Below are 27,538 nucleotides of genomic sequence, written 5' to 3'. Positions count from 1 at the left end.
CAAAATGTCTTCTAAGTCCCTGGAGTTTGCTTGGAACCATCCCAAACATTCAGCTCATAACCTCACAATTGGGTATTGATTTTTCCACTTCATGCTAAGGAAACAGGAGTTCAGAAAGGTCACGTGACTTGCCCAAGGACAAGAGAGCAATGATAGATCCCAGCATCTGCACCAAGAACAGCTGACTCCACACTCCATATCCTTCCACCCTCCAGAGCCAAACAAGGAAATGAGGATACAGGGCTTCACCACAAAGAGTCATATTTTGGAAGAGGAAATGAAAGGTTAGGCAGGTTAGCATGATTTCAACTGTAGACAGTACATGAAGCCAGAATTAAGGCTCCATATTAATTTACCTGTTATCTGAGACAAACTCCCAAGCTCAGCCTGTACAGAGGTGAAGGCCCAGCACCCTGGCCTGGGTAAGACCTCAACAACCCATAGCAGCCAGCATTTGCTTCCACCCTCTCTTCTCCTTCCCCTCTATGACCACAGTTTTGGTTTTCGGGGCTTTAATAAAGCTTAGACTAAACAGCCCTGTAGGAAGACCCTGGGACCTACATTTTGAAGGACGATGGCTGCTGTTTTTAATCTGTGTCCATTCCCCAAGTCTGTCACAATCATACAAAAGGAAGGATGGTACCAAAGGAAGACTCTGAGGGCCTGGCCCACCTGTACTACTTTCCTTTTTGAACCCCAATCGCAATCCAGATGATCCCTGAACTCCTCTACCATCCTCTGGTGGGGAGTGGTAGGGAAAGTGAAAATCTCTGCTGCCAAAGCAGAGTCGATGCTGGGGAAGGAGAGGGTGTCTAGGCTCACAGAGCAAAGCTCCCTCCCCAACACCCTGTTTACCTCCCACTCTCCAGGGTGAGGGGGAGCCAGCTGGAACAGGGTCGAGGGCCAGAACAAACATGGCCAATGAAGAGACAACCCATCCCTAATACCCAGGAAGAAATCAGTGCCTAACGTCTATGTGAGGATTAGCAACTTACAAAATCAATACCAGAGAAGCCATGGAAACCCTGCCACTTTGCTGAGACAAAAGTGCAGAGAAGGGACAAGGAAGCACATTCCTCTGGAAGTGGATCCTGTGACTGCTCAGTCAATCCTCCCAAGGTGTGGAATCAAGAGGCTGTCTAGAGCCCACCATTAACTAGCCCTGCTCCCACCTTCCCAGGAGGGATGGAAGAGAGGTAAGCGCCCTACTGGAAGAACCCAGCCTGTCTGACCTCAAAACCTAACTAGGAAGATACCAGCCACCCAGCAGCCCTCATTCCGATCCCTTCACCCCCACCATCAGAAGAATACTTCCACAAAATTGCCCCATTTTCTTGAGGGACAGCAATCTCAGTGCCCAAGGACTCTGTGACAGAAGGACACACACTTGTGAGGCCAGAACATAGCTAGAGACATGTGAGATACTACAGGGAGAAACACAGGGACCTCAGGCAGAGACAGAGGCAACTGTAGCAGGATGACCAGACCATGTCAAGGCCTGCTCTCCTGGGGCCTTGGCATCTCCAACTAAAACAGGGCTTTTAGTGAGCAGTCCCTCATACCACTAGACTGAGGGCCCCAGCTGGCAGCATCAAAATTGTTTATTCCAAATACAGATTCCAGTACTCCTCACCCCACAGCTCAATTCAGTTTAGTGGGTCTAGGTTGGGTCCTGAATCTGCATTATTGATAAGTTCCTTAGAAGACAGGGACATGCTTCTTGACATATGGCCAGAGGACCAGTATAGGCCTGGGTAGGGGTTGCAGTTCCTTTGGGGATCCTGTGAGAATAGAAGGGTCTTGTTTATTGGGGTGCAGCACATAGACTGGGGGTCAGTTGAGGAAGACTCCTTGTAGACACTTAACTACCCAAAGAAACTAATATCCATCTGTTTGTGTGTCACAGATTATAAAGCCTCAAAGCATTGGGGATTTTTTTGGGGGGCTATTTGGTGGTAGGCTATAGATAGATACAGGTATGTTGGGAAAAAAAATGAAACCTAAAACTTGATTGAGTTTTTCACAGAAAACAGCCAACTCAGCTGAAAATACAGCACAAGGCAGGAAAATATTGTTAGTGGTAGAAACAGTGTTCCTTTTTACCCACAAGACAATCCTGCAACTTGGAGTACAAAATGTCTGGCAGGCGGATGGCCCTTCCCTTTCTGAAGCTGGCCTTAAACACAGGGGAGGGCTGGTCAGACACAGTACCCAAATGTTTAGGAATCCTAGAAAGTGCCCCTTGCTCACCAGTTAACCAACCAAGCCAGAATCCCCCTCTCTCCCTGACTGGAGCTCCATAAAGCAACTAGCTAATGAGATAATAAACCAGCCCATTTTGGGGGCCTCATCCCTGCTCCCCTTGCCCAGGGTCTTTGGGACATGATTATTCTGTGGTGACACAGGGAATCTCACCCTGAAGACCCCTTGTCTCCTTCAGGTCCAGCCAGTTCAGTATGGAGAACAGGTGCCACACAGGGAACCTCACAGAGACGCAACCAGCAGGGAGACTTGAGCTGTGGAGCATGGTTTCTCCTTCCACGGGCACCTGGCTTCTCTCCCACTTGATTTACTGCCTTCCACCCACAAGCCACACAAACAACCAACAAATAACTCTGCTTGCACAGATGTTGGGGCCCAAATCCAAGTCAGAGAGTCCCAACAGCCAGACCTAACCCAAAGTAACTTCAAAGTGAACATGGTCATTGGCATCTCACCTTATTTGCTAAACCAAGTCACACTGGAGGAGGGCAGAACTTGGCCCTCTATTAATGATGTGTCCATTAGCACCTTAAATGAGCAACTAAGCAAATTAGCTCCCTAAAAGTAGATGGCAAACTTTCCCAAACTTAATTACTACCCTAGCAGAGAAGAATCCAAAAGCTATTTTGTGTGCATAGAAAACAATTATCAGAACCTCAAACTGTCTCAATTCTAAAAACTTATTAATGCAAAATAAAAGTATTTACATAGCAAATACAAGGAACATGTTGGTCAAATCATCTTCTCAAAACAGGGGTAAAGGTAGAATTATTTAATAATGTTGAGATAGTAGATTAGCAATATGAGGAGAGTTAAATAAACAAAAATCTAAATATTTAAAGGACATACGTATATGCACATGTCTTACAAAGAGTTTTTTTTCAGTAGGTACATGTTAATCATCTTTTTTTCTAAACAGTATTTGGAACTGAACCCAGGATTTCACACATTAGGCAAGCTCCATCCTACTGAATTACATCCAGCCCTTTCTATTTTACTTTGAGACAAGGTCTAAATTGCCCAGGCTGGCCTTGAACTTGCTATCCTCCTGCCTCAGACTCCTGAATAGCTGGAAGTACAGCATAAGTCACTGTCCGTGGCCTCATCTTCTGAAGCAACAGGAAAAAAGTACAAGATTACTCAATATTCCCATATGATTAAAAGTAACATTAAAATAATAAACAAATGATAAGTGATATGCACCTATAGCAACTATGACAGAGGATAAATACAACACAAACATTCATACTTAATAGAACAAGACTCCAGCTTTAGGTAAACAAAGGATACAAATACTATACAGAAATGAAAGATCAATATAATTAATATATAAAAATGTCAGTGGACTGGGGATTGAACCTATGACCTTGCACATGTGAAACAAGTGCTATAGCACTAAGCTACATTCCCCCAGCTGGAAATAAAATTTAAAGAATATCCAGAGATACTATTTCATACTTCCTAATTTAACAAGATAACCACCACTATTGCTGCAACCATGTTCATATCTTGCTGGCAGCAGAGAGATGTGTTACTACCCTTTCATTCAACACCCAAAAACTCTGATCAAACCCTTAAACCAATAAACTCATAATTAAGAATATGCCTCATGAAAATAAAGCAGGAGAGGAAAAAGAATACACATTATTAAACATGAACATCAGGGTTTGCAATCATGGAGCAAATTTGTAAGCACATGGGTAAAGGCCAAAGTAGAATATAAGAGTTTGAAAATATGTGCATGGTGTGGTGGCCTTTAATTGATTTTCAAAAAGGTTTTCACTATCGCACTCACCATTTCCTCCCTGGTGTTACAAATGCAAACAGAAGTCACTGCTGGGATGGGGAGGGGTGGCAATGAGTCCTGCAGTCATCATAAACAGGCTCCCCGTCTACCTCTGTGTCATATTAAGCTGTGCCATTCCTCCCCACTGTCCTTTTTTAAGTAAAAAAGTAGCACATGCTCAACTATAAAATATGTGATCAACTCAGAAGTGTGAAAAGTGAACAGGCAATGAGAATCCACTCAAAAATGGCTTACCAATTGTTTGACCACAGCTCACAATATGAAATACATTTAATGGGTTGAGGATAACTAATTTCAGTGTAGAACATTTGCACAGCAAGCATGAGGCCCTGGATTGGAGACTCAGTACCACCCCCCGCCCAAAAAAAAGGAAAGAAAGCAAAGCAAAATGAAATACATTTAACAAAAAGCAATCCAGTGTGCACAAACTTGCATGGACAATTAAAATGACTTTCCTGGAGTCATACTTCCTCTTTTCACATTCAGTATATTTTAGATTTGCTCTTAAATTTTTTTTTCAAAATTATACCTCCAGATAATCTAAGAACCAACTATTGTAAAAACTGTGCTGAGAAAAACAGCAGACCCTAGCCCCACCCCTAAGCCAGGCCTCCTTTAAGGCCAAGGGATATTCAACTTCTAGCTCAATCTTTTTTATACACAAATATCTCTTAGAAATGTCTGTATACAATGTTTGAATTACTTCCCTGCTTTTTTGGATTGGGGCATTACCTGTCCACTTCCTATCCTGGAAGATGAGGATTTAACTCTTCTTCTGCCCTTGAACCACCTCTCCCCTGAGCTACCCTCCCATATCTGTCTTTTATCAACTCTCCACTCTGTAATTATAAGATGTAGAGTTGGCTGGAGTCATTTTCAGAGTTGACACTACAATGTTACCACATGGGTCATCAAAAAGGGCCAAGTACACCACAATTGTCTGCTTTTCCTGTGCAATTTTTGTTTTCTCTGGAGTTATTCTTGTTTTTGTTTACTTAAATTACTATTAACTTCAAATTCTTTTTTTCTTATATTTTTTATTGATGTATTAGAGTTATAAATGGTGGTAGCATTTGTTGTTACATATTTAAAGATGCACACAATTTAACATTATAATTTGGTCAAAGTCAACCTCAAAGTCAATGCCAGGTGTCTAACCCTCCTCTCAGTAAGTTCATACACACCAGATGTTCTATTTCTAATCCCTTCCTGAGGTTTCTGAGCTGCTTCTTTGATCTCACCAGATGCCCAGGGCTCCCTTTCCCCCTTGGGATTCAGTCTACAGGAGGCTTGGTCTTTGCTCACTTTTGTCTCCAGTGCAAAAGGTGAGTTTTTCAGACCAGGTATATCTGAAAACATCTTTGCGAGATGTATGTGTAGACCTGGGGATTAAACCCAGAACCTCCACATGCTAGGTAGGTGCTCTATCCAGTCAATACCTTCACAATTTTTTTTCCACATTTCTTTATTGGTGCATTGTAGTTGTACATATTGATGGGATTTGTTGTTTCATATTCCTACATGCACACAATATAACTATATTCTACCTCACTCTTGAATGAGTTTGGCTGTGTATACAATTCTAGACTGAGAATCAATTCCATGGAGAACATTGAGACGTTGCTCCACCATCTTCTATATTCTTCAAGAGCACTGAGAAGTCCAAAAGCACTGATTCCTGATGTTTGTATTTGACCTGCTTCTTTATCTCTGTAAACTTATAGGATCATCTTCCCAGCATATTAAGACTTCAGAGTACCAGTTTGGGTCTACCTTCTACCATATAGCTCAATATTCAGAGGACCATTACTATTTAGGAAAAAAAAAAAAAAAAAAAAAGAGCTTTCTATTCTAGGAATGTTTTCCTTGAGATTTTATCACTTGCATTCTTTGTTCTCCCTTTCTGCAACTGCTTTTAATGGATGTGGGAAGCCTGGCTCGTTCTTTCATTTTTTTATCTATTATCTGTCTTTTCATCTTTTTACTCTATATCCTGGAATACTTCCTCTTCTAATAATTCTACTGATGGCTTTACTTTGCCCACATTTTTAGATTTTTTAATAACTTTTGATTTTCCACATGTGCTTTATTTGATAGTATCTATTCTTATTTCAAGTATGCAATATTTCTTTAACTCTGAGAAAATGTGTGAGTTTTTTAAAAAATTGTTTTCTCTAAGACTCTTTCAAGTTACTTTTCTTCTATTTGCCATCTTTCGTGTTAGTCACTATCTTCATATGCCTAGTAATCTTTGGTAATCCTCATGATTAAGAATGAATGACTAAGGAGCTAACTAGAAACTGGGCAGGTAAGTTTCTGTCTAGAGTGATCTAGCTGGTCTTTTGTTGGAAAATCCCTGTTATCAGCATCATTTGTTTTTCTCTTTTCTTCCTATGCTGATTAGGTTTTCCCAGTGATATTGGTTTTATTTTTGTTTTTTTGTTTGTTTTTTGCTACTGGGATTTATCCCAGGGGCACTTTACCAATGAACTACATCCCCAGTCCTTTTTATTTTTTATTTTGAGACAGGGTCTCGCTAAGTTGCTTAGGGCCTTGCTAAATTGTTAAGGCTGGCCTCGAACATGCAATCCTCCTACCTTGGCCTCTCAAGTCTCTGGGATTACAAGTAAGTGCCACCTTGCCTGGGGAGGTTGCTTTTTAATCGCCAAAAGACTGGCTGTCAGTATTCTAGAAACAAATAGAGTTAGAAGACTGAGAAGAGGTGATCTCAATATGAACCCCCAAGTATACCTGGAGTCTCCAAGGCCCTTCGTTTTTTCCTTCTGCAGAATTAATCTCCAATATTCGGTTTAAAAGTGGGAGAGGCAGTCACCTAGCATCACGGAGGAAGGAAAGGAGTCTAGGTATTGACTCCTTTCGAACGATCATATTTATCCACCTCAGATGCCTATCATTCCTGCTCACCCCTCAAAATAATCTGGTGCCATCAATTCTTACATTTTAAACTGGGATACTCATCCATCAATTCCTAGTTTACAAAAGTTTTCTTGCTGTTATTTTCTTTGTCATTCTACCCATGCTCATGAATTCCTTTTTTAAAATTCCCCTTAACTTACGTGAGATTTTCAGAGAAAGTAAAATTAAGTTTGTCCGGTCAATTCATCACTTCTATCTCAGGAAGATTTCAAAGTATTTTTAGTTGCTACTTTTTATTTAGCAAAAAGAATCTATCACCACACAAAATAAAGGGCAAAAGAGATTCTGTTCATGCAATTAAGGTGACTAATCAACTGGTCTTAAAATAGGGAGATTATTGAGTGGGTCCAAAGTACAGTTAGTTGTCCCTTTGTATCTGCAGGGCATGGTTCTAGGACCCCTGTGGAAAAACACACCAGAGATATTCAAGTCCCTTATATAAAACCGTGTAGTACAACCTACATGCATCCTCTCAAACTTTAAATTATTGACAATATCTATATTATTTACAATATCTAATACGATGTAAATGCTTTGCAAATGTTGTTTATTGTTTGGCAAATACGGTCAAGGAAAAAAGTCTATGTATGTTCAGCACGATGCCATTTTCCTTTCCAAGTGTTTTCGATCTGTGGTTATTTGAATTCAGACACAGAACCCACAGATACATAAGACCAACTGTAATTATATGAGCCTTTATAAGCACAGCTTTCTCCCAGTCAAGTGCAGAAGCATAAATGAGAGAGATTCCAAGCATGAGAAGATTTGATGCACCTTTGGCTGGGTCTGAGACATGGGGGCCACCTGCAAGGATCAGAGAGACTCCAGGAGTTAACTCCTAGCTGTGGCTAGCATCCAGTAAAGAAGCAGGGACTGCTGTCCTACAACAGCAAGAACTGAACTCTGCCAACAACAGGAAAAAAGAGCTTAGAAGTGGATCCTCCCAAGTCTCCAGAAAGAAACAGTCCTGCTAACACTGTGATTTGGGCCTTGTGAGGTCCCAAGCAGAAATAGAGTTGAGTTTTGTTGTACGTGGACTTCTTACTTACAAAAGCTATGAAATAATAAAATATGCACTGGCTTAAAGAAAAAGTGGGGATGGAATGGAAAGGCAGAAAAGGAAAGATCTCAATTAAGAAAAAAATTGGGATTTTAAATTAAAACTGGAGTTTACAAGTTGGATGTAGTGGTGCACACCTGCAATCCCAGCTACTCAGGAGGCTGAGGCAGGAGGACTACATATTATAGGCCAGCCTGGGCAACTGAACAAGACCTGTCTCAAAATAAAAATCTTAAAAGGGCTGGGGATATAGCACAGCAGCAGAGTGCTTGCCTACATGCACAAAGCCTTGGATTCAATCCCCAAAACAAAAAAAATCAAAACAACAACAACAAAAAACCCTTAAATTTATAAAAAAAAGTTCATTACCTCTCCCATTCATTTAGCCATCAGCTCCATACAAACAGTCATCCTCACCAACTGGCACTCAAGAAGCACTGTTTGTGAGCTTCTCATCCATGTTAAACTCTGGCTGGTGCATAGGTATCCCACACCCAAGGGAGTCGGGCCCTTGCTCCTCAAGCAGGTACCTTCATAGGGAAGGACAGGCACCTGCACACCCTCCTTCAGGTTCTCCTCTCCCTGCAGTTCTTTAGCATCTCCCCATTCTGACCTGTCCTCTTTGGACAACATATGTTTTAAAATGGGCGCTGACTCTGGTCAGAAGCCACCAGGAACATGAATTTGCTGGAAATGCAGAAAAGGAGTGTCCCTCAACGTGTATTTTAATTAGATCAAAATTCAAGAAATTGAGATACCAGACTCATTCCTGACACAGATATAAAAATAAAGGGGAAGAAGACAGAAACAACCTGCCAGACAGATACAGGCAGGCAGACAGACTAAAGCATGAAGGGAAGGAAACCAGACTGCAGTGGAAAAAAGGGAACTGAGTGTCATACTGCCTGACCTTGCTGTAGAGACAGTACAAGCTCTCACTGAACACTGTCCTGAATTAAAGCTTACCACCCTTCTAGGAGGTAGTTACACACTTCACGTCCCCTCTGATACTGCTTTCTGCTATTGGCTCCATATCTCTTATCTTATCACTCAAACCTTATCCCCAACCTCCAGGCATAAAATTCAACTATGGACTAAGAAGTGCCATTTGGATCTCTCAGGTATCTCAATCAATGTGGCCAACAACTGGGTTCCCCGAGGGCACGTTCACCTACCCAGATACAAAGCCATTTGCTCAGGAGCTGTCCTTAACCGTTCTCAGCTTCCTCATCTGTAATGAAGTACAGATCAGTACTTCATTATCATACAAGAAGGTCTGAAAACCTACCTAGCTTTCCACCTCTACCTCCAACCCCTCTTTTACCTGAGGACCAAGTGACCTTAATGACAACCCATTCACCCACATTCTGAGCTAAAACAGGCAGCCCCTCAATTTAATTATCCTTGCAATCTCCCTTCTCTCTAGTGTCCAGATCCAGTCATTCACCAAGATTTAACTTTTCACCTTGCCTTCAAGACTCCCAGTACTGGCAAATGACTGGATCTCAGGCTCAACACCAGGAAAGGGCAGCCACATTCCCAACAGAATTAGGGCCCTTCTGCACTTCCAAGGAGCACAACTTAGGCCCTGGACAGTCACCATCAAAGAAGGGGGTGCCTCAGGACCCACTGGGCACCCAGGAACCTTCGCAGGCCAAACGAACAGATAGGTCCTAAGGGAGATTCCTAGGAGGGGGTAGATGGGCATGGAAGGGAAAGGAGTTCCAGTAGGCAGTAGGAGAGACAGCTGGTACAATGCAGGCCACAGTAGGCTGCCCCAAGGCACCCCACACTCTGAGAGCAAAAGGAAGGGCTCAGCTCTCTCTGACTCAGCCACAGAGTCAAAAGTATCTATGTCTGCTGCTGACCCAGTCCCCAGTTACCCAACACCCTATACCCAGGGTCTATTAGACAACGAGGCAGCAGACACTCACTGGCATCAGGAAAGTGACTACACTGTGGGAAGATACCACAAAGCTATACAGGGTTTGGGGTGAGCCACCTTCCTTTATCACAGGGTGACAAGCAGTGCCCCAGAGCACAGGTATGGGGGAAAGGTAGGCTCCAAGGATCATCAGGTCTTGACCACCAGCCCTAGGATGTCTTCCATGTGAAGGTTCAAGAGAGGTTGGGCCCCCAGCTCTGAATCTGGTCTGAGGTTCTAAGTGTGGGGCTTCCTGTAAGAACACTGAGCTTGGCAAATTAAGCATTATAAGTTTCCACCACCAAAAACCCACAACCCCAAACCTGTGAGTTTCAGAAGCATCAAGGGGCCTCCTAATTGGTGAGAGAAGCCTTTTGTCTCCTTCAATGCAGTTATCAGGAGAGAAGCCCAGGGAGGGGTAGATATGGCTCAGAGGAGGGAAGCAGGGAGGGGACTCTGCAGGAAGGGTTTGGCCTGGAATGGAGGTCACCTAATACAGTGATTTTAAAACTTACTATTTTTATTATTTTTTAAGCCACAGAAGGTTTTGTTCAAAGAAACTCTGACCCAGAAACCCAGCTTGGAAGCAGGCAGACAGAGTTCGGGTCACTTTTGTCTGCAGGTGACTGGGGGAGAAATGGAGCTCTGTGAGGTGACCACAGAAAACATCCGGCTAAATCCACATGATACCAAATTCCACAGAACATCCAAACTGTTAAAGGACACATCTCCAGAATCCCATTGAATAGTTCAACAGGGCTGGTATAGACCTGGAAATGTACATTTTTAAAGAGCTATCCTTCATAGCAGTCAGTCTGAAGAAGCCTCCACTAGCCATATCTGGAACAATCTGAGAATCAAACCAGACAAGAATTCATGAGTGGATTCTAAAACACACACGGATAAACAAACAAAGGAGAAAGATGGAAGATGAATGCCACAGGTTAAATACAGAAGGAATTATGGAATTAAATCACCACCATTCAGCAACCATGACAGAAATAACCCATTCTGTCAAGGATGCTCAACAGGTCCTAAAACTAGCTGATCAAAGTGTGATGGGAAACAGCATATTTTTATAGTCTCAAATTATCTCCCCACAGAACACTTGTTAATTGCAAGAGTATCAAAGTAACTTAGCAGTGGAGAAACCCAGCCAACACCACAATAAGCAAATGATTACTGCTAATATCACCCGTAATGAGTCAAATTGAATCAAAGACATCATGTGCCTCCCCAGGGGAGGCACCTAGGACATAACACTCTTGTTGAAAATGCTGAACCTGAATCTAATCATGAGGAAACATCAAACAAACTCAAATTAAAGGCGATTCTACAAAACAGAAAGTTTGCAGTCCTTTTCCTTGAGGGGGGAAAAAAAAGCAGACAAAACATAAGGTAACAAACAAGCCTCCGCAGAGGGCCCCAGAGATTCTCAGAATGATTCATCAGGCAGCTCCTTCAAATGCACTAGCAGCTTTAAGATAATACCTGCCCACCCAGGTGAGGCAGGGCCTGCTCACCCACAGCTGCTGCCCCACCCCATCCTCTCAAATGGCTAGGGGAGAGGAAGCCTGGTTTGCAAGTTGATTTCCCACACCATTTGCCTTCTGCCATCCAAAGTGAAGCTGCCCGCTCATAGGATGATGTGGGGCTGACATTGTCATGGTGCCCTGAGTCCTGTGCCCTAATAATCACAGCCCCTTCTGAAAACCTAAGTCCAAGTCAAACCCCTAATCACAGAATCCTTTCACATGCCCCAGGAAAAGCACACAAGAGCATCTTTCTCAGCCGCTACACACAAATGTGGCCCATGTGGGCCACTTTATAGCAGCATCTCCAAGGTGGACAAGAACCCAGGAGGCCAACATGCTGTGTCTCAGGACAAATGGCTGAAGAACAGAGTCCCGTGTCCACTCAGAAACTCTTGGGAGAGTCAGAGGGCCAAGGTCAGCCCAGGTTATCAAGGCTGCAGACAGCCTTCCCAGCTACCTCTGAGGGCACAGGCTGGCTTAGCAAGCTCCTTGGGGAGGAAAGTCTTTGTTGTGGGAGACAGCACATCAGGACTTGTTACTACATGTTCAGGGTGCTGCTGCACGCAAGGAACCCAGAATGACTCTGTGGAGAAAATTCTGACTCAGAGTGGGACCTGGCTAAGGGACTTGGGACATGATTCCCACTCCTAGAAGCAAGGCCAAGTAGGTGCTAAGCACAGGAAGGAGGTGTAGCAGGAAACTGGTCAGGAAATGCTCCAAAGAACAGCTGGTTTAAATGTGAACCAGCTGAGAGCACTGCATCTAAAGGAACATCATCCTGGGAGCAACAGTGGTGTCTGGCAGATGGGGCATTTGGCCACCCGACCTGGTGGCTGGCAACTATCTCGGGACACACTCTCCAATGCAAATCATCAAGAGACCCCAGTATGCTCCCAGTTCTGGGCTGGGGCCTGTAGACGGCATCAAGACAAAACCAGTGTGGCTACCTTTGCAGGGCCAGCCAGTGGGGAACCACTTCTGAGCACTATAGGTTCCAAGTTAAGAATGGATCCCTTGGACTTAGCACCTGTAATCCCAGACAGGAGGCTGAGGCAGGAGGACTTCAAGTTCAAGGCCAGACTGGACAGCTTAGTGAAACCCTAGCTCAAAGTAAAAGCTAGAAAAACTGTTGGGGATGTAGCTCAGTGGGAGAGCGTCCCTGGGTACCTTGGTGGGAGTAGGGTGAGTAACCAAAGGATCTGTTCTGGGGAAAAAATACAACTCTACTCAAATGACTGGATTTTGCTGGTTGTTGAGAAGCTGCTCTAGTAAGGCTGCTAGGATTTGACCTGCATGCCTAATTGAGACTTGAAATGTTCTCTTTTTGTGTGTTGCTCCACCTCTCCCTCCTACAAAGGAAACTAGTTAAGAGAATTTCAAATAATACATATTTAGTCCTTTCCTCCATTTATTTCATGGCTGAAAGACAAGGAGTACTTCTGGATGTTTAAAAATTTTTGTATCCAAACTGCATAGTCTGCTACAATATACTATGTTAAGACAAACAACCCACTTCACCCTGAGGAAGGCATTCTGGAGAACTCCCAAACTCTACCAAGCAGTTCAGGGTGGGACACTTTCCAGCCCAAGGCAATGCCTGCCTCCCAGCAAAGAGCCTGGGGGAAAAAAGATTTACAAAACTAAAAACAAGCAAGAAACCTTCCCAATGAAATTATGAAAAGCAAAAGAGGGCAAGGCTAAGCAAAGCTGAACTGGAAAATGTCAAAAGAGAAAAGGAATGGTAGGGGGTTTAAAACTTCAAATCAATGAAATCAACGGTGGGAGACTACTGACAAGGACTGAGAGGAATCTAGCAAGTTAGTTCAACAAAACAGCCACGAAAGCAGAACCCAGGAGTGCAGGGACTCGGCCACTAGGCAGGGGAGCTGGGGTCTCATCCCCAGGGACCTAATCTTCCCCCCAGTCCTTCACCAGAAATATAGGGGGTAGGCAGGAGATGCTAGTATGATCAAAAGTCACCTGTCTTTTCCACTGCAAAACTACAACAAAATGTAATTTTATAGTCCCTCTTCTGAACTATTTATTTGAACTTCAACACACACCCAAATATTTTTATATAGAATGCTTTGAGTTTCAACAAAGTTCAAAGAACTCCTCCAACCTGATTCTGATCCTGTCCTCCAGCTGGACCACGCAGGGACAAACAGGACATGGCAAGTGACACCAAATGGTCCAGAGAGGTTCCAATTACCCGCCTCGGTTCCATGCCCCAAAGATGAACTCACCAGCAGGCTTGGAGCCAAGGGAGCTTTCTGGGTACCAGTCCCATCTCCAAGATACTCCCAGCACCTAGGAATAACTTTGTGTGCTGCATGCCCTAGGAGAGGGGCCATAGATATGGGAGTCACCAGACCCATCTTAAGTGGACAACATTAAGGAAGGCCAGAGGGTAAAAACTACAAAAACCACAAAACAGACAGGTGGAGAAATAACAGGGTAGGTGTCTGAGCCAGTGCTTTTCAAATGTGAAAGTGCATGCAAATCATCTGGAAATCCTGTTCAACTAAAGGTTCTGATTCAGCTAGTCTGGGTGAGGACTCCAAGACTGCCCATCAACAAGCCTGTGGGAGGCATTCTGAATAGTGAAGATGGGAGATGCCGGAGAACACGCCACCACAGCGATGCACAGAAGAAAACCAACCATTAAGGGAAGCACATCCTTACTGTGCACTGATTTACAAGGATACAATCCGCTTTCCTTGAGAAACACTTTAATTTTGGAATTTGTTAGTTATCTTAGTGCATCCCACTGGATTGTCACAAGTGTCTTGCTGTTTTTACAGGGTTGCGGAATCAAATTCAGAGACTAGCAAAAGTTCTGTAGTGACCTAACATTGAACCACAGTCCTAGCCCATCACAGGTTATTTTTATTCCCATTTCACCACTGCAAAAGCTACTCTAACCAAAAGATGAGCAAACTCTGCCTCCCCATTCCTTGGATTTCTTCCAAGACTGTAGACCTCCAGTGACCTGCAGGCAGAAACAGTCTAGAGCAGTGACATGGGCTGGTCCCAAAGACAATGAAAGGAAAGCAGTAGGGCAGCAGGCACAAGGAGGCCTGGCAGACAGTATTGGTTAGGGCTGGGAAGTCCAGGGGATGGAGGCTGGGTGGGGAAAGGCAGATAAAAGGTCAGAATCCCATGCTGAAGGAGCACTAGGGAAAAAACATTTTACGTTCTGAAACCTATGAACAAAACGATGAAAAAATTAAAACCAAATCCCCCCCAAACTAAGAAAGAAGAGAGAGGTACAGAGGGGTATCTTTACCTTTTCATTTCTACTTTGAACCAAAGTGTCTTCACTTTGGCAGGAGGTAAAATAAAATGTTTTATTTTTCTTTCCCCAGGTCCCATTTCACAAGAGAGGGGTTACTACACTAATGAATAAGAATAATGTGTTATTTCCAAGGAAAGAGTCAAGCTGAGTTCTAGGGCAAGACTTTACTCCTTAGTCTCTAGTGCACATGTAGCACTTGAGAACTGGCAGTGTGTGTTTGGGCTCACGGTGGTGAGTTTCCACTGGAAAACCAGACCTCAGTTAAGGAGATCATTGCAGTCCCTTAAAAATCTGACAAACAAATGCCCAGGAAAAGAAGGACCTTTGTTCATACCATCTGATGACATTTTCTTCCAAAAGATTCTGAGCTAGCAAGAGAGGTACCTGGCAGTGACTGACCACAGGTCACTCGTCTTTTGGTTAGAGTAGCTTTTGCAGTGGTGAAATGGGAATAAAAAGGTCACAGTCAAAACCTTTCCAAAGTTCATCTGAGCAACCCTTCCTTCTGTCTTCCAGCCAGAGGCCCATGCCAAGTGTTAGATTGCCAAGGTCACCCAGGAAGCCAGCACATAACTGGGATGCAAACCCGAGCCTCTGGGTGTTTTTCCTGAGCAAGCCTCAATTGTGACCTTTTCCAGTCATTTCTGGGTGCAACTACCCTCTCCCCGAAAATGGCATCTGTGTTCCAGCTGTTTGCTTTGCGTATCCAGGATACTACAACATTTGCTAAAACGAGGATCCCCAAAGGTGCAATCTTCTGTGGCTGAGACTTGCTTCCTAATTTCTAAGACTGGGTTGATAAAAAAAAAAAATCAGATAAGACAGCCAGCCAGGCTGACCTGCAGCTGGATGGGTTTTGAAAGGTTAAAGCAAAAATGTTCTATACAAAACAACTCTGTATTTCAAAAGCTGGTGACTCTTAGAGATTTTGGGACAGTTCAGAAAGCAGGAAAAAGAGAAAGCAGGGGCAGGTACACCAGAAAGAGATATCATATGGTGGGTGAAAGAAGTGGCCCTTGGCCCCACCTGTGACCACACATGGCTGGAGAAGGACCACCAGAGAAAATGTTCCTTCAGCCCACCAAAAATTGGGAAGAGGGAGAAGAAAGATATTCAGATGTAAAGGAGGAGGACCTGGTTCCCCCCATTTGAAGAAAAATCCTCACATTTATAGCAAAATAAAAAGAAACTTTTCTCAACCAGCCCTGCCACTGTTGGCTAAGAGCTGTTCCTACACTGACTTCAATGAGGATCACACTGTGCCCAGGAATGGCTTTTTTTCTGCCTAGGACCAGGAGGCTAGTTCCGGCCTGTGTGCGCGTGTGTGTGTGTGTGTGTCTGTGTCACATACACACTCAGTGGCCAGAAATGGATGAGACCTCTGTCTTCATCGCACAAATAACTATCACTCTGATCCACAAGAAGAGCAACTATCTAAACAAAGGAAAACCTCGGCATGGCAGAGAGATGGGGGTACAGCCAGGGGCTGCCATGCCTTTGCTCAGCAGGCAGACTCATGTCGTCAGGGCTTCCGCTGGTGCAGTGTGCCCGCCGCCTGCTGCCCGCCTGAGATTCAAGAGCCCGGAGATGGCAGAACAAAGGAAAATGGCTGTGGCTCAGGCAGCAGGGTGGCTGCTGGCTGGGCTGCTAGCGAGCAGGCTTTTCTGCAGCTGAGTGCTAGAACAGGGATGAGGGACACCGGGTGAGTATAAAGGAAGGTGGAGGCCCTGTGAGACTGACAGCAACCCAGGCACGTGCCTGGCCCCCACCCAAGGGTGCAGCTGGGCCAGGAGGGCTGGAGCAGAAATATGTTCCCCAAGGCGGGAGGCCAGGCAGCAGCCGGGGCCCCTGGCACTGGGGCTCCTTCCCAGCACAGCAAAGGGGAAAAGGGATCTTGACAGAGCTATCCACAAAGGGTGGGCACGAGGACAGAACAAGGCCCAGAGTTTGAGAACAAGTGAAGGGTCCAGGAGTGGCTCAGGACAGTCTGGAGTGAACCTCTACTATGAAGCATAATGGGTTCCTACAGCCAGCAACAATAGCAGCCCTGGCCACTCCCTCCCCTCCTTCTCTATTCCCCACCCCCCAAAATCCACAATGGGAGCAACCAGGAAACCAGGACAGAGCCCATGAATAGCTCTACTGTCAGTCTCAGGGCCCGCCTCCTCAGCTCCACAGGTCAGGCTTTGCTGCCACCAGGACACAATAGAAACCTCTGTGCTACTGGGGCCCTCAACAACAGAGCTGCTGGCATGGGAACTCTGGACTTCTCAGGGGGACTGAGCGTAAATGCAATGGTGAGAAGTTCTCTGCATGCCAGGGCAGGAACAGCCAGGGCAGGGACACAGGCCAGGGTCTAGTGAGGGGGTTGATAGCTAGCCTTAAAATCTGTTTCCTGCCCTGCCCTTGTGGTCATCTCAGAGGCACACAGTGGCAATAGCCAGAGTTCTCCCAGGGCAGAGGAGACAATCCTCCCTCCCTCCCCTAATCCATCCCAGAAAGGAAAACCTCTTGTGCCCTTACCCCCTGCTTCTGCTCTGAAAGGAAGTCCCTGCTCAAAACAGAAAGCCCATCTATTATTTACCCAGGCACCTTTTACATAGGCTTTTAAAATCACAGCATGTCAGGCAAGTGCCAGCCCAGCAGCAGAGCAGGCAGGATACCAGGGACCCCAGAGCAGCAGGCCTGATCCTCACAGCCCCGGACCTGCTCTTCTGAAAGCAGATGGCCAGCTCCAGCTTGTTTCTCAAGCAAGGCTCCTCTTCACACCCTCCAGGTCCTGCAAACGCCTCAGGCAGCTCAAACCCACATGTGAGAAACCGCCTTTCTCTCCCCAGATCCCTTTCTTGCTCTGGCTGCCTCCCCACACTCCTATGTCACACTTTTGAGTGCACAGGTCCATGACCCCCAGGGCTCAGCCAAGGGTCACAAACACGATACTCATGGAGACAGGCTGGCCTAAGGTGAACCAAAGACAGGTGGGGAAGTGAACTAGACTCTTGACTGTAAAAATCTAAGATCCTCTCAGAAGAAATCCTCAGAAACTTCCATTCGCCCTCTTGGAAGAGGGAGTGTTTCCTTCCCGTTATGCACTAAATGCCTCAATCTCATGGCCAGCCAACATGTATGAGATACCCTGCAACCTGGCTTGCAGAAACAAAATACTGAAAGCAACTTCAATGTCTATCACACACTGGTGAAGTGAGTCAAGGGTCACCATTCAGGAGAATGACCTATTATTGTTAAAAAGAATGGACTAAACTCTGTGCTAAAATGGAATAATCCCTGGATAAATTTTAGAGTGAAAAAAATCAGTAAGTGCAGAACAGTGTAATTAGTATACCACCATGGGAATAAGCTAGAGAGGAGTACAGACATGCTTGACTAGGCACAGAACATCTGGTGACCAAGGGCCCTCCGGGGCGGGAAGGGGTGTATGAGTGAGTGCACAAATGAAGGGGACAGAGCAAATATGAATTTTCACTATATCTTTGTTCTGTGTTTTTCATCATGTATATATTTTTAAAAAATAAAAAGTTAAACCTAAATAACATTTAAAATATCTAAATTCTGTGGTTGGAGGCACAAAAAATTTAACCTACAATTCTTCAGACAGCTTGTGGTATCTCTCAAGAACAAGGAGTAGTGAGAGGAGGTGGGAGGGGAGGCAAGAAGAAAGGGAAGAAAAAGAGGAGCGACAAGGAGGGAGGGAAGTGCCAGCCTCCAATCAACTCAGAGAGCTCCCTGCTTACAACTCCATCCCGAGTCCCAAAATAGTTAAGTTTGCCTAAGAAGAGCATGAAACAAATTATGCCAAACCAAGGACCATCAGTAGGACCCAAGGTCCAGGTACCGTGTGTCTGTGTATGTCTGTCTGTCTGTCTGTAACCCAAGTCTCCAAGCAGGGACTCTTATGGGGCCTCCCCAGTCATTAGTCAGGCTCAAGGTCTAATGTTATGATCCCATCCCCATTTTAGCAGCTAAAGAAAGCTATTTCAACAGATTTCTAGGCCTGGCCCAATTCCAAGGACAAGCTAAAAACAGTTTCTCCAAAATCTCAATCCCTTAACCACTAAACTCCATGTACCTTCGGGAAATGGAAGTTGCAAAATGGAGTTGTACAATGCACTTGTTTATCTACCCCTTGCTAAAGAGATATACATATGTTGTTTAAAAGCCCTCTTTAACTGGCCTATCAATACCCTGTACTCAGAAGCACTGATGTATTTCCTCCAAGTGATTTGGCCCCAAAGGAATAATACAAAAACCGTCCCAGACTCTCCTGCTGCTGAGGGGTATGACACAATGGCCATTAAGTGCCAGGATTGGCCAGACTATCTGGGGAGAGAACTGGAGGGCAGGGAGTGGCCACAAGCAAAACCTTTCCATATAGAGAACTCTCCACCCTATCCTTGGGGATACCACCACAGGCACAATTTCCTAATGGTCTCAAGCTCACAGGCTGCACAGGCCAGAGAAAGAAGGCTGGAGAGAGGTCAGGTACATGTTTGGTTCCCCCTTCTCCAAGATGCTCTTTGATGACTGGTAAGTGTTCAACAAGTCATCTCCAAATTAACAAGCACAAATCAGAGCTCACAAGCAGAACCACACTGGCACTTGGAGCCCTCAGGCTTCAGTTTGGGGGAACAAGTTCCTGATCCCCTGGGTGAACTTAGTGTAAGGCCTAGGCAGGTCTTAACTTGAAATCCCACACCCTCCACACCCTGCAAGAGATCAAATCCAGCATCTCTCCAGTCCCATCCCCACCCCTGGGAGACACTGGATCTCCACAGCAAGCCCTATGATGCTGAGGCTTGCACCTGCCCCCACCACCTCACCTGCCTCCCAGAGGGGAGCTTCAGGACTACCCTGACTCACAAAGGCTCTGAACTGAACTGTCCACCACCCCTATACCTGGGCACATGCCACTCCCTCTTCCTATTTTTCTTAGCACCCCAGGACCATAGGGAATGAATGCCCAACACTGCACAGACTCTTTTCTTAGCAATGCCCCCTCAAAACTTATCCTGTTTATACCACTTCTTGTATTTCACAGGAAGAAATCTGGATAAGGAGACAAAGCCTGTGGGAGGCAGGATGGCTGTGGAGAGCAGGGGTCTGTCACTGCTCTTCCTCTGCAAGGGTGGAACTCCAACACTGGCCTTCGAGAGATTAGGTAGGTCCTTACAGGAGCCAACGGGTTTTCCTTACAACAGCAGGCAGCCTGGTTCCTACAAGGCTGACTTCTGAGATGAGAGTGGCCAAGAGGAGGCAGACCAAACATACCATCTTCACAGAGAGGCAGGTGAGAGCCTGCCCTGGTTGGTAAGGGGTAGTATATGACCAAGTAAGCCGAGTGGAGAGGAAAACGGAAAACGGGAGGAGCCTAGCTCATGGAGCAGGAGGAGTTAGGCTGGCTGGAAGCAGGGCTCCAAAGGCCTCAAACAGGGGAAGAAGCTATGGGGTTATCGCAGGCAGAACACCCAGGCGCTCCCACCAGGAGGCCCCAGAATGAAAGTACAGTCAGTCCAGTGGGAGAGAAGATTAGCACAACACCTCCCTGGGCCCAGCTCAGACAAAAGAGACAGCACTAGGTGGCACAGGGGTGGGGCACAAAGTTGTCAGACTGGTTTGCTAGGACCAGACCTGGACAGCAGGAAATGCAAGCAGCTCAGTTTCGGAGGCCTGCCAGATGGAGCTGTCCAGAGAAGTGGTTGGCCAGATCCAGCTGTGGGATACTGGAGGGCTTCAGGGAAATGAGGCCCCATGCTATTTCCTGGGTGCAGCAGGTTAGTAGGGAGGGAGCCAAGAGATAAGGAACCAGTAGATGGTGAAAATAAGAAGACCAAGGTTTCTGAAAACGAGGAGTGACCCATAAAATAAGGGACGCCCACAAGGAAAGACCACTCCTGAGGGACAGGGGTGAGTGGTCATGAACTTAGTCCAGTGCAAGAACCACAGACAAGCTGAATACAGGTCACTGCTGGCCATGGGACACTGACAACAATTCTGTCCTCCAAACTTTTTAGTCAAGTCCTTTGAGCCCTCTGCTCAATTAATTCTGACCTTGGACTTCTGTCTCTGAGTAGAGCCCAGTGTTAGCAAAAAGCCTGCTGAATTGGTTTATTCTTAATATCCAATCAAGTACCTCATATGCCACCATTCACTAGTTAATACCTAATCATTCTGGGGTACCTCAGCAGGAATCCTGTTACACCATTTACCAAAAAAAGTCCCAACCCTCTTAGAAATTTTCCAGGTTACCCACACACTGCTCCTTGGCTGTGAGGTTCCACTCTTCCTTTGTTGTATTTGGAGTTCAGCCCAATCTCTCTCCCCTATTAAAAATCCCATTGCAATAGTCCTGAATAGTCTGCCTTACTGTTTAAACAAATGCCAGAATAATTTTTTCCTGAACCATTCAGAGTTCCCCTGATCATCCCGGATTCATCAACTCCCACCCCTCAGCCAGTGTCCCCTACACTACACTTCATCTGGCATAGCTGGCTTCCCCAGGAATAGACCCTGTCTGCCTGGTCTGAGATGAAGAACTGAAACACAACTACTAATCTGCAGGCTAGTCAGGCACCAGGAAGATCAGAGAGATGGGTAATGGTCACTCAGTGAGCAATTACAGTCTCTCTGTGGAACAGGGCACCAAACACAGCTAAATGCCCCTCAGAATGGGCATAGACATACTCTTCCTGTCCCATCATGGCCTAAACTGCTGCAGTGAATTTATGGAGCCCAGGTGATCCTTTCTAGGAGGCCCAAAACTGAAAGTGGGGTAACCATCTTCTTCTGATAGTTTAAGTTCAAGACCCTGCCTAAAGATTTTGTGTCAGAACCAGCACTCTGACCTCAAGGTACAGACAAAAGAGGAGCGCTCACTCCCTTCAAGCTGCTGTATGGGCCCTTCTCCTGAATGTCAGAGTTGTGAATTTCTTAAAGTCTCTTTTTTGAGTGTTCCCTGGGCTCTGTAGCATACATGAGCATAGGCCCAAGAATTGGCACACTTATTCAGGGGAAACCCAAAAAGGAGGTTCACCAGCCCCTTGCCCAGGCCCCTCCCCAAATCTTACCCATGCCAAACAGCAGAAACTCAGTTCTGCCTAATGACAGGGAACAGAGTTTGAGGCAGGGGCCCACCTCCTACCAGGATCCCACTTGAGAGACAACTGTCATGGATCTCAGTCATCCATATGGGCTGACAGAGCACAAGGAGAGAGAAGACCGATTCTCCAACTATCTAGTCAAGGTCTTTACCCTGGTTGCTCCAAGAGGGAAACAGACAGACCTCAAAAGGTGAAGGTTTCAACTCTAGCTGCCCAGACCCACTTAAGCTCTGATTACCAGGCCAGCTGCCTCCTAGAGAAAACCACAACCCCACCCAGCTCCACCCAACCCTACCAGGCCCAAGAGTGGAGGAAGTGGGGTTCCAAGAATCAGCTGCTGGTAAATACTTTACTGAGAACTTTCAGATAGATGGCAGTGTCCCAAAGAATATATGAGGCCTGCCTTGGGCTTTGGACCCAGTTTCTCAAACCTGAAGTGTGTATCCACACCTCAAAGCAACCCAGTGAGACAGGAAGGCAGATTTGATTCTGCTTCACTATACAGAGAAGAAAATGTGAAATTGTGATCTAGGACACTTGGCTAGAAATTAGACACAACTTGAAAGCTGGCCTCCCCACTGTCCACTCTGTGAGCTGGATGGTGCCAGTCATCTTCATGTTGAATCACCAGAGGTCCTGAACAACACTGAACCAACACAACCACTTGCCCTGTCCAAATGAAAAACATATACAGTTAAGGGGGAAAATGGGTGAAAGACTACAAAACCCTCCACTTGTTCACAGTCAGAGAAGACACTGCTTTTCAGGTTTGGGGAAGGCAAACCCAAAATACTGGCATTCTCCAAGCCTAAGAGTTTTAAATCACCAGTCTACACAGTTCCCTGGGACTCCGATGACCAGTCAGGAGTGGGAACTACTGACTCTGATGACCAGTCAGGAGTGGGAACTACTGGAGACCACAATCATTTGTTCCTCCATTCCACAGATGGGAAAAGAGGCCCTTCAAAAGGAGGAAATATGCCTAAGGATAATGAGTTATCCATGATGCAGAAGAACCTGAGGTCTCCCCACCACCAATGTCTATGGAGCCTACTGGATGTCACCAAAGACAAGCAGGTGGTGAAGCACAAAAGCAAGAACTTCAGTGTTGTTTACTCTTTAACATCTTCTATGGTTTCTACTCCCTTCTATCGGCCAGAGAACCATCCCAGCCCCACACTCAATCCTGTTCTCCGGTGAGCCCACCCTCTAGTCATCTCTCCACACCAACACTCCTTTCCACACTTCTAGGCCTGCAAACTCAGCCCCAAAGTCCCAAAACGGAAGGGGGAGGGCACAGTAGAAAGAGGTACCTCCATCTATTCCTGCTTCGATAGCCACATCCAGGCAGGGATAGGAAGTACAAGATGTCCTAGGTCTCACAAGCCAGGGAAATGAAGAACAGGAGCCCACTTCCTTTCTCAGGGACAATATTTCTCTTTAAAGGTTACTGGGACCCAGCAGCAAAAAACAAGTATTGTCACCCCTAGTAGTGGGCTGGGACCTGAGCATGTGCTTAGGAACAATCTCTGACCTGAAACTCGCCACTGGTTCTTGAGCTTATGAATGAAGGAATGAATTGATGAATGAGCAAAAGAATATTCAGGGAACTCATGTAACTTGCCCAGGGCCAGAGGACAGAGAAGCAAACTTCCTTTGAAGACCATCTCTTACAACCCTGGAAATGCATTTTTGCTTACCCTACCTCTGTCTTTCAAATGTGGCACCTCAATTCCTCTTTAACCTAACTAGTGCTTCTATAATTCATGATCACTGCTCCTGGTGACACAGAAACATACAATGTAAATAGAACCCCCTTTGTGGGAAGAAACCATACAGTGGTAGGGAAGTGGTAGGGCGTTAGTGCTATTCACCAAATGTTTCTGATCCTCCCAACTTAGTAGGTTAAGTATGGCCATGTGACTTGCTTCAGCTAATGAAACGCCACTTCCAGGTAGATGCTCTAAGAACCATCATGCTCTCTATCCCTCTGTCCAAGTGGCCAGGAATGTTCCAATGAATCAGCAAAGGACCATATGTGGTCCCATAGTGAGGACAACATAAAGACAGATATGCAATGGATATGCAGAGTGAACGAGAAATAAACCTTAGTTGCTTTAAGCCTCTGAGATTGTTGTTACCACATTAAACCCTGATCTCTCTAGACAGATACAGGCAGTGCCTCTTCAGTCACTTTTCCCATTGCCTGACCTTACCACATAAGCTACATCAGCAGTCAATCAGCAGGGATCTGGGGGTACCGACTGTGTGCCCAGGCTGTGCTAGACTCACAAAATGCTTTCAGATGCAGGGATATAAAGCACCTGCCCTGTAAGGATTTAGTCTTTCTCCTGTGGGCCAGGTTTGTTCAGTATATTAATCGATTTTAATCACTTCTTGGAGGAAGGCATTATGTAATGCCTGTTTCCAATTAGCAATGAGGAAATTCAGCTCACATTGAAAACTCAAGCTAAGTTACTCTGTGACCTCTCTGGGCCACTGATTCTTATCCGTAAAATGTGGTGGTTAACATTATCTACTACACTGGGTTGTTTCAAGGATTAAATGAGTTAATACAAATAAAACTAGGAGAGTGACTGGTTTAAATCTCAGTAAATACTAAGCCTCAACAAAACCACTATCACTATCACTATTAAGCCTTCCACATATTTACTGTAAGCTTTTCCAAAACCTTCCTAGACTGTAAAGGTTTGCAAGACTATCACGATGGAAAACTGGCACCAGCAAAGGTTTCCCAAGCCTGGCACAATGGCACTTTGTAGGTGCTGCCAAAATGTATTCTACCTCAGTTAAACAAGGTCAAGTTCAAGTGTATGGTGGCATGGAGTGAGGCCTCAGGAAATGGTTCCAGAACCCAGTATTTCCCTACACCCTGGCCTCACTGGGAATTTCACTCCCACCAAAACCTGCAAAGCAGGCCCCTCCCCTCCCACGCAAGGCATGAGCTTCATCCTCCCACTCCCAAACACTGCAAGGGAGGAGCCCTCACCTGTCCTCAGAGATTAGCAGAGCTGCTAGGAAAGGGGTGAATCTTCTGCAGTCCTCTCCCCTCCATGCCCTTTCTTCCTGGGAGCAGCCATAAACCTACAGAGGCATCCATGGCTCAGACTCCTCTGTTTGATGCTGCTAAACTCAAATCAATAAACACTACTGGGCACCTACTTAGGTCCAGCCTGGGTTCTAAGACCACACAGGCTTTATAAATGGTCAGGGAATCATTAGCCCTGGGACACTGACTGCAACAGTGCCTGGCGCCCCACAGACTCTCAATCACGCATTTAAATGAACTGAAGATCATATTAGGTGGTCCAAATGTGGCGTTCAGAAATGAAAAGAAGAAACTAACATAACAAAAAAGTTTTACCTGAAGGTGGAATGCAACAAAGGGCAACACAATGTGGAGAGGGAAAATTCATCTGGTGGCCTGCGTTTCCAAGGTCTGACTTCCAGACAATAGAAATCCTCAGAATGGGCTCTGGGGGAATAGTTCAATGGAAGAGCACTTGCCTAGCATGGTATGAGGCCCTGGGTTCAACCCCTAGCATGGCAACACACACACACACATACTCAGAATGAGATACAAAGCTTGAGGAGAGTTGAGGAAGGGGCTAGAAGGGTATATGGAGCCATGATGGAATCTGGGCTTTATTCTGAGGTTGCCAGCACCCAGGAGCATCCCTGAAAGGAAGGTTGCCTCCACCAACCACTGTGCTGGCTGAATGTGGATCTCCAGGTTTCCTTTCACAAAAGGGAATGGTGGCCCAAGCACTCAGCTGGCACTAACTTCTACTTCCAGGTCAAGGGGCAGGGTGAAGACTTCTTTTGAAGATATGGCATACAGCTGACCCACCAGCTCAAGGGTAAGATCCCTGCTCTCAGTACACCTGCAGAGGCTCCAATTCAAAGCTCTACACTCTCTGACATGAAGTTCTCAGACACCAGCGTCCAGGCACAGTTACTAAGCACTTACCACTGCTCAGTGGCCAGCGCCAGGTTACCAACGGGCTGATGACTTCCCCAAACTCCGACTTTCTAAGGAGACCAATTTTAAGTTCCCAAGACACACGTTCAAGTGGTCCCGGCTTCAACGTCCCTACACACACACACTCCCTACCCTCCACAACGGGGACAGGGGGTCGGGAGCAGCAACCTGGGACAAGCCACAAAGGCAGCACGACCAACGCTCAGGCTAGGTCAGGGGTCGGACTCTGCTTCCAAGCTTAACCCCTCACGACCAAACACGGAGAAGCTGCGTCTCCACCTACACAAACTCCGGCCGCCCCAAGCCCGAGCCAGGCAAAGGGGAACGCACAGTCGCGTGCGCTACTTGGAGAACACCACCGCCCGGTGGGGGGAGGGGGTGGCCCTCACTAGCCTGTGCCCACCCCTCCACCTCCAACCCTGACCCCTAGCTCTGGGGGGTCGAGGGATGGCTATGAAGCCGAAGGGAGCGCCCACTCCGGGGCTCGCTGCTGGGGACGAGAGCAGAGCCCTGAGCGGCGGCGGGGATCCAGCCCCTCCCTCGCAGGGTGCTCCCACCCCCACCCGTCCCAGGGGACGCGGAGGAGGCGAGGGCGACTGAGTCAGCCGGATGGCCGCCGCGCCTCTCACTCCGCCCGGCGCCTGAGTTCGGCTCCGCAGGGTCCGGGCCGCGGCCTCCAATCTCTCGCAGGCGATCCCGGCAGACAAAGCCAGCGCCGCCCGCAGGGCCGCCCCCGGGCAGGCGAGGAGGCAGTCTGAGGGACTGAGCGGGAACCTGGGAGCAGTCCCTGTCCCCGGGGACGCTCGCTGGGGGGGTCGGCTCCAGACAATAAGCGGGGCAGGGCCCGACGCTCCAGCTAGGGCTCCGCGCGCTACTCACCCGGGCGCGGCGGCGGCGACGCGGCCCGGTCGGCCGAGGAAGTTAGAGCAAGTTCGGCAGCGCCAGGCGGGAGGGCGCGACTCGGGCCGTCCGAGCGGCGGGGGCGGGGCGCGGAGGGGCGTGGCCGGGGGCGCGGCGCCTGGCGGCGGCAGAGGAAGGGGCGCCGCTTCCCTGCGCCGCCCGGTGCGGCCCCGCGCATGGCCCCGCCCCGCCCCGCCCGCTGCGGATCGCCCCGCCCCTGCCGCGCCCCGCCCCGCCTTCCAGCTTCCGAGGCACCGTAGGCTGAGAGGCCGATCACCGACCCGCCCCTTTGTCCCGCTCTGGGCGGTGCCCGAGGCTGGGGTCGGCCCTGGTCCTTGCCCTAGCTGTGGGTGCGCGGCGCAGGCGGAGCCTGGACACCGGCCAGGCAATTGTGGCCACCGCGAGCGCTAGAGATAAGCTGCGCGAAAGCCCCTCCGGCCTTGCCCCATACTTGGCCCCAGCCGAGAAACGCGAGCTTAGGAGGCCACATCTCAAGGGATGTTAAGGGTGACTGAGAGGAGGTGGGAGAAGGATTAGGAAAATGGCTATTTTGAAGATGGAAGGCCTTGGAAACCCGAAGTGGTGGTAGTCTGTAAAAGAAGAGGTGATAAATTAAAATTTTTCTTTGCCTACGGAACAGTAAGGACTCGCTCCTTCCAGCCTTGATGCTAAAAATACCAAGCTTTCTTTGGATCTC

General features: G+C 46.9%; 1 protein-coding gene across 2 annotated transcripts in view; it reads right to left on the bottom strand.

The window, feature by feature from the left end:
• The window catches only part of Tspan14 (tetraspanin 14), a 56,436-nt gene extending 29,441 nt beyond the window's left edge, over window positions 1-26,995 (bottom strand). Inside the window, exon 1 of one of the 2 annotated variants that reach the window (XM_047553115.1) lies at window positions 26,821-26,995. The gene's annotated coding sequence lies outside the window, so the exon portion shown is untranslated. The remainder of the gene's footprint in view (window positions 1-26,820) is intronic. The other variant, XM_047553116.1, reaches the window with a different exon arrangement.
• Between the last annotated feature and the right edge of the window lie 543 nt (window positions 26,996-27,538).

Source organism: Sciurus carolinensis, chromosome 5 (genome assembly GCF_902686445.1).
Source record: "Sciurus carolinensis chromosome 5, mSciCar1.2, whole genome shotgun sequence".
Lineage (NCBI taxonomy): Eukaryota > Metazoa > Chordata > Mammalia > Rodentia > Sciuridae > Sciurus > Sciurus carolinensis.
Note: the sequence above shows the minus strand (reverse complement) of the source record. Positions and strands in the feature narration are given on the sequence as shown.